Raw genomic sequence first — 13,667 nt, 5'->3', positions numbered from 1 at the left:
GATTTTATATTATTGATGTCTATATGACTATACACTTTTGTCGTGCTTAGAAGGTCATATCAATTATCATATTGAGGTGATTTAAGCTCATTTATACCATTATTAATTGAATTTATTATCTTCATAAAATTTGTTTATGAGGATGCATCCTCATCTCATTCATTTATATTCATGGAAATTAGGACCACTGAGAAACACTTTATAAAACCCTTGATATAAGAGATGAGTGAGAAACTTTATAAAATCCGTGAACATTAAACGGAGAAGTAAATTAAGATATGAAAAAGTATATGGGTTATGAACCCCCACCCCATGGGTCCGATATTGAAGCATTGAGGCTCTGAAGGTGTATTAGAAAAGTTATCTAATAACTTACATTCATCATTATGAAATCATCATTTCATTGAATTGCATTATGTAGTTAGTATACTTAGTTATATTATGTATGTAGTTTCCTTTAGTTTCTTTATACCATAGTACTATTAGTGGAGATAATGTGAACTACCATTTAGGAACTTTTCTACTTGTAGGTGACATGCCCAGAGTATATTTTACCTATTTTATCTTCTACTTTGCTTAGTCGGCCTATGTTACCTACAAGATACAAATTGACCATACTCTCTTATATTGTGCCCTTTAAATATAGATCCAAGTTTGAGTGCGACTCACAATAGTGATTTCATGCTACTAAAGTTTCTATTTTGAGGTACGAGTAAGATCCAGAGTTTGGGGAAACTTTTGAACCTGTTCTTATTCCATGTTGTCTTATTTTCTTAGCAACAAGATTATATATTTTAGATTTGGTTATGTATTTAGATGTTTGCTTTCTTGTAATTATGATATCAGGTTTTGGGAATTAGTTGTAGTTTTTTCATACTTTGGATTGTGATTAGTATAGTCTGACTTTGTTCTAGAATTTTGTATTTAGTTAATTTTGTTCATTTATGGAATTTCTTTCTTTTGTAGGTTCTTCGACATACCTAACAAGACGGAGTCCATATAGATTCCATCATGACCTTAACATTAGGGTCATGAGAATAAAGGTACCAATGTTATATAAAGGGTGAAAATAATTTATTGACTGTTTTGTATTATTTCCCCTTATTTTCTATCTTTATTATTGTGAATTATATCTAAAACTGGCTTATTGAACATACTAGTTGATGATTTTACTCCTTAAGAATTTGAGTTAGAATATGATTATGATCGATAAAAAATTGAGATTTTGTGTATATGGGTGAAAAAGGATTTTATATGGATTGTGAGATATCTAACAGATAAAGTTGATTATATATTTATATTGAGTCGTGAGGAGAAATGCACTACTTGAAGTTATATTTATTGTTATGAGATCAGAGTTGTATGTTTTCATTTCATGCATTGTATTTTATATGGATCAGAGTGACTCATTTGTCCAATGTTATATGGATTAGATTGACACGTTTGTCCAATGTTATATGGATTAGAGTGGTACGTTTGACCAATGTTATATAGAACAAAGTAATATGCCTTCCCATAATACATGGATCAGAATAGCATACCTTTCCAGTATTATTATTATTATTTTAAGTGTAGATGGCATGCTTACCAGATAAAGACCTCCCAAGTCTCCTACCTATCCTAGTGCAATGAACCTTCAAGTAATTTTTTTTATTCCACTTATTTTCACCATTAGAGATTCCCCGTGGCTGCCCCAAATCATTTATGACTTGCTAGAACCAATAGTTTGCTACTGGTCATTTATGACTTGCTAGAACCAATCGTTTCAAGCAATAACGATTGAAAAAAATTTAGAATTATGGACAATCAAATTATTATAGTCAATAATCACAAGTATGCTCGAAGACCTATTTTCCACTTGATTAGTTGAACATTATCAAATCCAATCATCAATCAAACCATGTCAAAAATCAATTAATCAACTGTCCACTCAGGAGAGCACATTTTACTAAGATTAATATCTATACTCAAATTCATCATCCTATTTTATGAACAAATCTGAATCTATTTTATTCACATTGAACTGGTACGTTAGTTACTATCTAGTAACCCTTTCATTAATATAATACCACGTGTTTTGAAGTCACTGAACAACATAAAACTTAAGCCTGGGAGTCGTATGGACATCATACGAGTCATATGTTCTGCTCGTATCCATGACAGAGTGTGATGGGTGATATTCTTCTTAAGGTAAAACTTAACCGTGGAAGTCGTAAGGTGATCATGCGAGTCATACAAGGTAAGTCGTAGCCTTGTCAATGTGATTTGAGATGAGTTCTATCTAGGTTACGAGAGAATGAATGCTAGTCATATGACTTGTCACGAGTCATAAGATACGACTCATATTATGATCAGTGAAGAATCCAAGAATCAATCCTAATATTTTGATATCTTTATAAGTTACTTGGACATATATTAATCTCTCAAATATTTTCTAACTTATAGAAAAGTCGAAACATCCTATAGCGACAAAATTCTTGGGATGTATATCACTATTGTCATCTCCAATCGAGAATAACTTTAGTTCTACGAAGAATTTATGATATAAAGACCCACCAACAAATAGACAATTGAAATGTCTTTCCAACGATACAAATTTTTCCTTAATCCAATATAGGTATGAAAAGTTATGTCCAAATTACTGAATCACTGTGAAAGTTGTCAGTAGGGTACGACCCTTATGACGACTCATAAGAAGACTGTATGAGTTGTCAGGAAGAGTCATGCCCACAATAGTACAGGTAAAAATTTGGGTTCCAGGTGATGAATCAAGGTATGACCCATACCCAGAAATAAGAGTCATACCCAAACAAGTCGGGGCAGCTTCCAAATGATTTCCAGGAGGTTTCTAAGGGGTTGTTTGGTCTTTTCTCCCCTTAAAACTCCCAATCAACAATATTTAACCCCAAGGGGAATTAAGTTTCCTCTCTTTTACATCAATTTAATAAAACAAAATCCCTATATCCATTCTCAATAACAAGATTAGGGTTTCTTTTCACGATCATCTCCTAAGTCTCAAAGGTCTAGTTAACCTCACCAAGCCAAGAACATTAAGGTGTGTGGGATTTCATTAATGGGTTACTTTTATCAATTGAGCCCAAAAATCCTCTCTTTTATTAAATTATGATTTTTCCTTCATTATGGGATTTCATATATTTAAGATAAATTCAATCCATGTTTTTACTTAATAAATTGAACTAAATTCATGTCCTCATATGGTCCTAATTAAATTAGGTCATGTAATGCTTTGCATCTCAAGCTCTTATATATATCTAAGTTTAATCCATGTATTTATGAATTTAAATCATACAAGCATGTTTTGTTCCCATGATTTATACCTTCTCATGTTCAAAATCATGTGATTTAGTGATCATTGAAATTTAATATCTTTTGGGTCTCTGAATTATGACTTTCTATTATTATTTAAATATTGTTGTCACATTTTAGTAATCATTCAGTCCTGGCAGGCTATGAACATCGATACATGTGTTTACTTGCTATTTCAGACTCTCCAAATTATAAGTTAGTTAGACCATGATTTCAATACTATGTTCAAGTTTAAGTTGATCTTTGTCAGTGTAGTACTATGTTATGTTGAACCATAAATAACACCAGTTTCATTCAGTTGGGGATAGCATTTAGCATCGAGAGGGAAGTGTGGGTTCAGCGTATCCTACTACCTCGAAACTACATGTCCCCATAGGATTTAGGGACTCATTGAAGAAAATCTAAATTTTTACCTGAATTGGGCTTAGTTTATTGATCACTCTAGTTCAGGTTCCACTCCAATGGAAAGTATGGAACAACCCTTCTCAAAGTGGGTCAGACGTTGGACTCCATGGTAATATCCATGGTTTTAGCTGGTTACATGATAGGTCCCACTATTTTAGTCAGTATTGGCGCTCTATTTCAGTTGAGTTTTGCTAGACCAAGTAGTCAGTTTTCAACATATATTTAGTAGGTTATACAAATTGCACCAGTTATTCAGATATTATTTGTATATTAAAATGCTCAGTCTTGCATATTTAGTTTTACATATTCATGTAATTACATTCAGTTTTAACATATATTTCAGTTAGTCCTTACCTTATGTAGCAGTACATTTAAAGTACTAATCACATACCTTTCTCATACGCTATGTTGACTTATAACATAGGTTCGTAGGTACATTTTCCTGACTCTCCTTAAATAGCTCAGCAGTTCCCCGCGGTAGTAGTGGTGAGTCCACATCCATCAAGGACATGATATGTTATATCATTTATTTCTGCATTTTATAATGATTCAGTTAGTTGGAGTAAGTTGGGGCTTTGTACTATCAATTACTTATGATTCTTAGACGCTTTTAGACAATTAGACAACTATTCAACTTTCAGATATTATCAGTTATTTCAGATAGCCAAACTAGTTTTCCAGTGTTTATCAGATATTTTCGACTTGTCATTTTTATATATTTCCATATTTAGATTGAAAATACCTTATTTGTTTATTTTTTGCACATGTTTTAATTTTATTTTATTCAGTGCACATAGCAGGTACCAAACAATAGGTTAGCTTAGGGTACTGTGTCACAACTATGGGTTAGCCTCGAGTCATAAAAAATCTTTGTATCGGAGCCTATGGTGTTAAAAATGTCCTAGGGTATCTGAAAGCCGCGTTGAGTAGAGTCTTGTGCATAGGTGTGAAGTAAACCATACTTATGGACAAGTGGCTACGAGATGTTTTTAGGAAGGTTTCCCTTATTTCCGTGTTCATGTCATGAGAAAGAGCATGAGCTTTATTGATTTCCTCTTTATAACTCATTCTTTGTTCTATTTATAGACAATGCCTCCCAAAAGAAACAACAATATAAGGAATGGGGATCAGCCCACACCACCACCTGTTCAGTAAGATACCCTAAACGATCATGTCTCTCACGCTGAGTTTAGAGACACTTTCATTGCCTTAGTCCCCATTCAGTAGCATCTCAGAACAATAGATTTTTTCTCCAGCCTATCCAGTAACAAATACAGCTGTAGTTATGATTCAGGATTTCAATCGGATGAATCCTCCTTTGTTTTATGGGTTCAAGTCTGACGAGGATCCGCAGGAGTTCCTGGATATGGTACAGAAGGTTACATACATTATGGGTGTCACTTCGAATAAGAGCATAGATTTGGCTACATATCAGTTACATAGAGTATCTCACGCCAAGTTTAAGCAGTGGATGAAAGACAAGGGTATGGAAGTAGAGCCTATGGAGTGGGGGAAATTTGCCATGACTTTCCTAGGCAGGTTCTTTTCACTAGAGTTGAGGGAAGCTAAGGTTGACGAATTCAAAAACTTGAAGCAGGGAAGTATGAGCCTAAAGGAGTACTCACTCAAGTTCACTCAATTTGTATGGTACACTCCTATAATGGTAGCTGATAATATTTCTAGAATAAGTAAGTTCATATCCGGTGTATCTGATAGTGTAGTTAAAGAGTGTAGGACCACTATGTTGATTAAGGAGATGGGCCTGTCACGACTTATGGATCATGCTCAGTAGATTGAGGAGGAAAAGCTTAAGGAGAAAGAGAGAGAGAATATAAGGGTCAGAACAGCTAGTTTTAACTTTTCTTAACCAAGGTTGGAAGGTGATAGTCGTTCTCAGTTTTGCCAGAAATTTTCATCCCCAGCTCCACCTTCATCTAGTGCACCAATGCCTAAGTTCAGGCTGGTGTTGTGGCCGACGGCATTAGCAAACTGCCTATGAGATTGTTTCCTATGTTGAGGATAAAAAGAAGGATTAAGTTTATGAGGTTCATTAGATTTCTAGGTTGAGATTTCTGACATGACCAGCTCTAGGGCCTTGTTGTAATGGGCGTCCCAAGTCCGTCTAGGACCGGATACCACCCCCATTACCCAACCCAACCTCCAACTGCTTGCCTTGAGTTGGATGAATTCCAAGAATATTACAAAATAGTGTAACAGCTCAAAGAAAGACTCTGGGATAAGGTCACAATCTTGACCAACCCAACCGAGTCCAACTATCCCATACTTATAATCAAACCATGCCAAACCATACCAAAAAAGGGCCATAATTAGGCCATAACCAAGGATGTTCCAAAACATAATATATTTAATCCTAAAATGAAATATGAATGAACAATGAGAAATTAAGTCTAACGACGCTAACCTTCCAGCCTATTCCAATGCTAAAGGTGACACCCATATCACTCCCGCCCATTCCAACCCATAGAAGTAACACAAAGCCTCTAACTAAAAGAGTAATGAAATCTGATTGGGACATGCCCCCAACCATAGCCAAAACCAATGTTCAAAATAAAGTCAAAATGTCTAGAAATATCCATAACATGAAATGATGCCTTCCGAAAGGATGGAAGCTCACCACTTCAGTACAAATATTGTCCCCGAGTCAATCACTATGTAGGAGGAGTGAAACGATCGGCTCCTAGATAGCGAGGGCATACGACCGCCAGTAGATCGGGTTAGCGAGTGACCGCTAGCATGATCTAAGGGTAAGGATAAAACAATGTCATTTATAAAATCAAGTAAAACCCTCCTAATTCACACAACCATATATATATATATATAACCATTACCAGGAAAAAGGACCAGATATAGTATGCCTTTAAAACCCTTACCTGGGCTGTGTAGTATTGCCATTCTAAACCACCCACGAGCTATGGGTTCAACTCCCCCTACTGAAAGGGCCCTAGTGCGTGAAGTCTCATGACCAGGGAAGTGTCCCATGGGATGACTAGTACATCCCCAAAATAAAGTGTGACATCATGCACATGGTCATAAAGGCCAACCTCATATCGACAAATATGAGTTTTTTATTTTGGCCCCCCCGAGACATCCACCTTCCATGGCTTTGCTAAACATCCTGCCATTATTGCAAAATTAAAACCAATTTCAAAATAACCAAACCATTATCCATTTACTAGCCAAGGCCATTGATATTGGTATCGTCATACCAACCCTAACTTGCAAGTATCTTCCATTGCCAACCATTTATAGGTTTAAGGGGACTTTCAAGTGCCTGTCCATTTACTATATCAAACCAATTAGGAGACTTCCATGTTCCCTACAAGGATAACCATTAGCCATTTACTATTCCAAGCCATTTAAACCATTCATAATTCCTTTACTAAGTTTAGAAACATGCAAGAGTTCCATTAAAAGAATTCAATGAAATGAACATATCTTTATAAGCATTTTATCAAACATATTGGGGGCATAAGATAACCAAAACCTATTCCAATTACCAATAAAATATTATCATGCAATCCAATTGTCTAAAACCCCCATTAATGCATGTAAAAGCATAACTAAAACCATGGGAAACCATAACCAACTATGTTATTTCAAAACCCCTAAGTCATATTTTAAAGCCAAAATCATACAATCAAAGAAATGATGAAAACATTCATATAAAACCATTACTTTGGTTAGAATTAACAATGTGGGAAGAGAACATGCCTTAAACCAAGATGATGACGGAAGGAAATCACAAATAGAAGCCCCAAATTGATCGTTTAGTTTAATCCCTAGCTCCCCTTGGAGAAAATCTCTTGGGAAAATTTTGGAGCATTTAGAAGGAGTATCTAAGTATTAATGAATGGAATAATAGGGTAAATAAACTCCCAAATAGGTTGGAACTTGTGGGACCCTATTAGGATAAGTGGGGAAATGTCCAGAATACCCCCACTTAAGTTGCACAGAAATTCCATCATAAGGATACGACTGACCCTCATGAGTCGTACCCTCCTAATACGATCAGTATCCACCACTCGTATCCTAAATCTCACCCTTGGACTAAACACTTTTCAGTATACGATTCATCCGATAAAGTGGTGCCTATAGTATATGATCTATATCCTTGACCTATATCCTTGGCAAAATATAATACCTAGAGGATTGAACACTGTCTACTAGACGAGTCCCTTGTACGATTTGTACCCTGGCTTACGGCTCATAGTGAGCCACTCATACTCAGATCCAACCTAAGTAACTAAGTCTACGATTAAGTTAAGGAACCGAATGATCTGTAACCACTAGTACAACTCGTAACCCTAAGTTGTACCTATTCCATTAACAAAAATCCATCCCACCAACCAACTTTGATCAGTATACGATCAGATCATACCATCCGCCCCTCAACATATGTCTCATACCCATAACTCATATTGGGTACAAAGATCAAAATTCTAGGAAATTTTCTAAGGTCCAGAAAGTAGGGTGTTTCAGTCTCCCCCACTAGGAACATTCGTCCCCAAATGATAGACATGGTAGGGTTAACCACACGCAAGAGTCATTTTCATTATGTTATTAAACTTATTCCAAATCTTTAACAAAGTTGTAAAACAATGAGGCAAGGATATTGATCTTTCCTATGACAAACTCTAAAGCAAAGATGTGTTGAAGACACATACCTTCCACACAAATTTCAAGCACAGATAAATGTGGATATTCAGACTTCATGTCCTCTTTCGCTTCCTATGTAGCTTCTTCCACCTTATGGTTCCGCCAAAGAACCTTAACCGAAGCCACATCCTTGGTTCATAATTGATGAAACGGCCTATCCATGATCTCAATCGGGACTTCATCATAAGACAAGGAATTAGTGAGACCCAATCCTTCCAAAGGAACAACTAAAGAAAGATCTCCAATACACTTCCTCAATATGGAAACATAATAGACTAGATGAACAAAGCTCAAACTAGAAGGAAACTCTAGCTCATAAGCAATATTACCAACTTTCCAAAAAATATCAAAAGGTCTTTTGGCAACTTTGGGAAGCCTTAAGCCTCTCCTAAATCACCTTTACCTACTCCATAGCCTAGTAGACAATATCAAGACCAAACATGTCCGCCTCACCAAGCTCAAACCAACCAATACGAGATCTACACCTCATACCATACATGCCTCAAAATGGGTCATACCAATACTTGAATGATAGCTATTATTGTAAACAAATTCCACCAAAGGTAGATGCTCAACCCAATTACAATCATAATCAATCACACAGACCCAAAGCATATCCTTCAATGTCTGAATATTTCTTTCCACTTGGCCATCCTTCTGTGAATGAAAAGCAGTAGACAGACTCACCTTGGTCCCCAACCCTCTCTGAAAAGACTGCCAGAAGTGGGATGTAAATTGATGCCAGAATTATAAACAATTGAAACAGGCACCCCAAACAGCTTCACAATCTCCTGAAGGTACAACTTTGCATATTCCTCTGCTAAAAAGGTAGTCCACACTGGCAAAAACTGCGAAGACTTAGTCATCCTTTCCATGATGACCCAAATTAAATTATATTAACTTTAAGACCAAGGAAGACCAATAACGAAGTCCACATTGATCACTTCCCACTTCCATTTGGGAAAATCAATTTCTTTATACAACCCTTCTAGCCTCATGTGCTCAACCTTAACCTGTTGACACGTTATGCACTTGGCCACAAAATCATCCACATCCCTTTTTAACCCATTACACCAATAGATCTGCTTAAGATAATGATACATCTTAGTTAAGCCGGGATGAATAACATAGTGCTAATTATGCAACTCAGCCAAAATCCTTTGTCACAACCCATCGACATCAAGAACAAACAACCTCCCTTGGTAGCATAAAGTACCATCACCATTGATCTCAAACACCACTACCTTTTGCCGACCAACGTCACTCTTGATTTTTACAAAGATAGGATCCAACACTTGCTTCTCCTTAATCTTTGCCCCAAGATACAATCAAACCACTTCTTGCACTACCATACCTCTATCCTTGGAGTCCAAGAGGTGAACTTCAAAATTAGCCAAGCAGTGAATATCCTTTACCAATTCCCATTTTCCTTCCTCCATATAAGCCAAATTCCTCTTGGATGAAGTGCTAAGAGGATCAGCAACCACATTATCCTTTCCTGGGTGATAATATAGACTTATATCATAATCCTTAAGAAGCTTAAGCCATCTCCTCTGCCTAAGATTAGGCTATTTTTGAGTGAACATTTACTGTAGACTATTATGATAAAAAAAGATATCCACATAAATACCATAAAAATAATGCCACCATATTTTCAAAGAAAACATAACCGCCAAAATCTCTAAATCATAAGTAGGATAATTCCTCTCATGTACCTTCAACTGCTTGGAAGCATAGGTAATCACCTTCCCATGCTGTATTAACACACAACCAAGACCTACTCGAGATGCATCACAGTAAAACATGAACCCATCATTTCCTTTTGGCAAATTCAAAATTTGACCCAAACTTAACTTATCCTATAACTTATCAAAAGTCCACTCTTAAGCATCTGAATAAGAAAACTTGACCTTCTTCTGTGTTAACTTAGTCAAAGGAGCAGCTATCGATGAAAAGCTTTCCAAAAAAAACATGTAATACACAACTAAATCAAAGAAGCTCCAAATATTGAATGGAATCATGGGTCTAGGCCACATATTCACCACAACAACCTTTGCGGATCTATCATAATTCCTTCACTAAAATTACATTACCCAATAAAGTTATAGCATTTAACAAAAACTTACACTTGGAGAACTTGGCATACAACTGCTATTCCTTTAAGGTCTGCAATACCACGCGGAGGTGATTAGCATGATCTACTTCACTCTTCAAATAAATCAGAATATTATCAATAAACACAATGACAAAGAGATCCAAATACTGATAAAAAATATTATTTATCAGATCCATAAATGCTGCTGGAGTATTAATCAACCTAAATGGTATCACCAAAAACTCAAAGTGTTGATACTGAGTATAAAAAGGTATCTTAGGGATATCCACCTCCCTAATCTTTAGCTGATGGTAAACCAAAGATATACCTTAGAAACAAACTTGGTACCTTGAAACAAGTCAAATAGATAATCTATCCTTAGAAAAGGATACTTGTTCTTGATCATCACCATGTACAACTTCCTATAGTCAATGTACATCCGAAGGGAACCATCCTTCCTGTGCAAAAACAACACCGGTGCACCCCAAGGAGATATTCTAGGACAAATAAAACCCCTTATCTAGAAGATATTTATGTTGCTCATTGAGTTCCCTTAGCTCATCCATTGCCATTCTATACGGAGGAATGAAAATTAGATAAGTGTTCGAAATTATATCAATACCAAACTTTATTTCCCTATCGGGAGAAACGCCAGCAAGGTCATCCAGAAATACCTCTGGAAACTCATTAACCACAGGAACTGGCTGAAAAAAAAGGACCTTTCAAGTTAGAATCATTAACCCAAACCATGTGATAAAGACAACCTTTATAGATTAACTTCTGAGGTCTAAGATAAGAAATAAACCTCCCTCTAGGAGCTAAAGAAACACCCTCCAACTCTATAACTGGCTCACCAGGAAACCAAAAAATAACCCTACGGGTTCAACAATCAAAGGATGTATAAAAAGAGTTTAACCAATCCATCCCAAAAATAATATCAAAATCCACCATATCTAACTCAAATAGATTTACCAAGGTCTGCTTGCCAACAACAGATATCACACCCCCTATAGACTCTCTTAGCAATAACCAAGTCACCTACAAAGGTAGAAATAGAAAAAGGATCCAAAATTACCTCCAGATCAAAACCAAAAGATACAGCCATATATGGAGTCACATAGGAGAGAGTTAACCCCGGACCAAGCGAATAACATATATCACTAGAGAAAACTTGTAACATACCAGTAATGACATCAGGTGATGCCTCAAATTGCTATTGGGATGCCAAAGCATTCAACCTATTTCGACCAACATTAGAACCAGGAGCAGTAATAGAATCTAATGCAACACTACTAGGTGTCGGAGCAGAAAATAAAGCCACAGGAATATTATTCACCACTGTAGCAACCTTATTAATCGGATAATACTTTTCAATGGCTTGCCAATCCATACTTGAAACATTTGTCCCTCCCTTAATAACAATAACACCGATGAGGAAGACCATAAAACCGATAAGAAGGATATGAAGAAACTAACTAACCTCTATTTACCTGAGATTACGCACCCTGCACCTAGAAATTGTCACCACTATGATGATGCCTGGTGCCTAACTGATAAGAATCACTAGTAGGAGAGTAGGAACTAGAACTCCCCTACTTATTTTTCTACTATTTTCCCCCATCTCTACCACCCTGAGACTGAGAACCTCTCTGGTTAGAAAACATGCCCATCTTACCCTGCGTATTCCTAAACTCCTCCTAGTTTGTTTTGTCATACTGTAACCTCTCTGGTTAGAAAACATACCCATCTTACCCTGCGTATTCCTAAACTCCTCCTGGTTTCTTTTGTCATACTCTACCTGCTGCATATGGATGCATATGAAAAGTTAACCTAGAGATGTCCATATCCTTAATCAGTAAAGTATTTTTTGTCTCAAAAATCAGAACTTAATTCAACCTAAAGGCAAACTTCCTCATTCTTTCCCGCATGTCAGCTACTAAATCAGGAGCATACCTTTACAAATTGTGAGACTTCAAGGCATATTCTTTGATAAACACTCTCCACAGCTTTAGGTTCTCTAACTCCATCTTTGCTTCCCTCAACTCTTTGGGAAAGAAATGATCCAAAAAAGGACCAGAGACAGCATCCTATAAAGATGACCCCTCCACATATCCTCTATCCCTATCCCACTCTTCATACTACTGATATGTAACCTCTTTGAGCTGATAATCTATAAAGTGTATCCTCTCTATATTGGTAACTTGCATTACACAAAATATCTTCTCCATCTTATCCAAGTCATATTGTGGATCCTCTTCTACCTTCACTCCCCAAAAATATGAGAGGACTCATCTTTATAAATTGGCCAACCTTTGTGGCCTCAACAAATAAAGCACCAGATACATCTCACTCAGCCTGAGTAGTAACCACTTTTACAATAGGCTGAATAGACTAACAAAATTCCATATTAGTCATCTCACCTTAAGGAGGGCTAGTATCAACTTAGAACTTTGGAAATTTCAGGGATAGGACCATGAGATCAAAGATGAACACTTGAAGTAGGATGCACCCCTTAAGCATTACCCCCAGATAGGATAGATGAATTTTCTTATGTTCCAAATTTTCAAGACATGATCTAAAAGATGAACAAATAAGGATTAGAGAAGATTCCAGGACTGAGACTCCAAGCTTAAACATATAATATCTAGAAATTGAAACATTCCAAAATGCCTTGTAGCCTTTCCCTTATGAGTGTGACATACTACACACCACTAAAAGAGACTTTACTTGACATGGCTTTGTGGAATCCCAATTTACCATTAACCAAGCTCTAATACCTACTTGACACTACCTTCTACTATTCTATTTTGTAATAGGCATCCCAAGTCCATCTAGGATTGAAGACCCCTTATTACCCAATCTAACCTCCAGTTGCCTGTATTAAGTTGGTTGAATTCTGAGCATGTAACAGAGTAGTGTAATAGCTCACACAAAGTCTATAGGATAAGGTCACAACTGTGACCAACCCAACCGAGTCCAATCATCCCATACCCATAATCTAACCATGCCAAACCATTCAAAAATAAGGGCCATAAACCAGACTATAACAAAGGATATTCCACAACATAATATAATTAATCCCAAAATAAAATATGATAGAAAAATGAGAAATTATGTCCAATGATTCCAACCTACTATCCTTCTCTAATGCCAAGGATAACAT

The 13,667-nt window shown here is 36.4% G+C and overlaps 1 pseudogene; it reads right to left on the bottom strand.

The window, feature by feature from the left end:
• Positions 1-11,948, bottom strand: part of LOC124885253 — a 91,742-nt pseudogene extending 79,794 nt beyond the window's left edge.
• Positions 11,949-13,667: the final 1,719 nt, after the last annotated feature.

This window comes from Capsicum annuum, unplaced genomic scaffold, assembly GCF_002878395.1.
Source record: "Capsicum annuum cultivar UCD-10X-F1 unplaced genomic scaffold, UCD10Xv1.1 ctg81636, whole genome shotgun sequence".
Lineage (NCBI taxonomy): Eukaryota > Viridiplantae > Streptophyta > Magnoliopsida > Solanales > Solanaceae > Capsicum > Capsicum annuum.
Note: the sequence above shows the minus strand (reverse complement) of the source record. Positions and strands in the feature narration are given on the sequence as shown.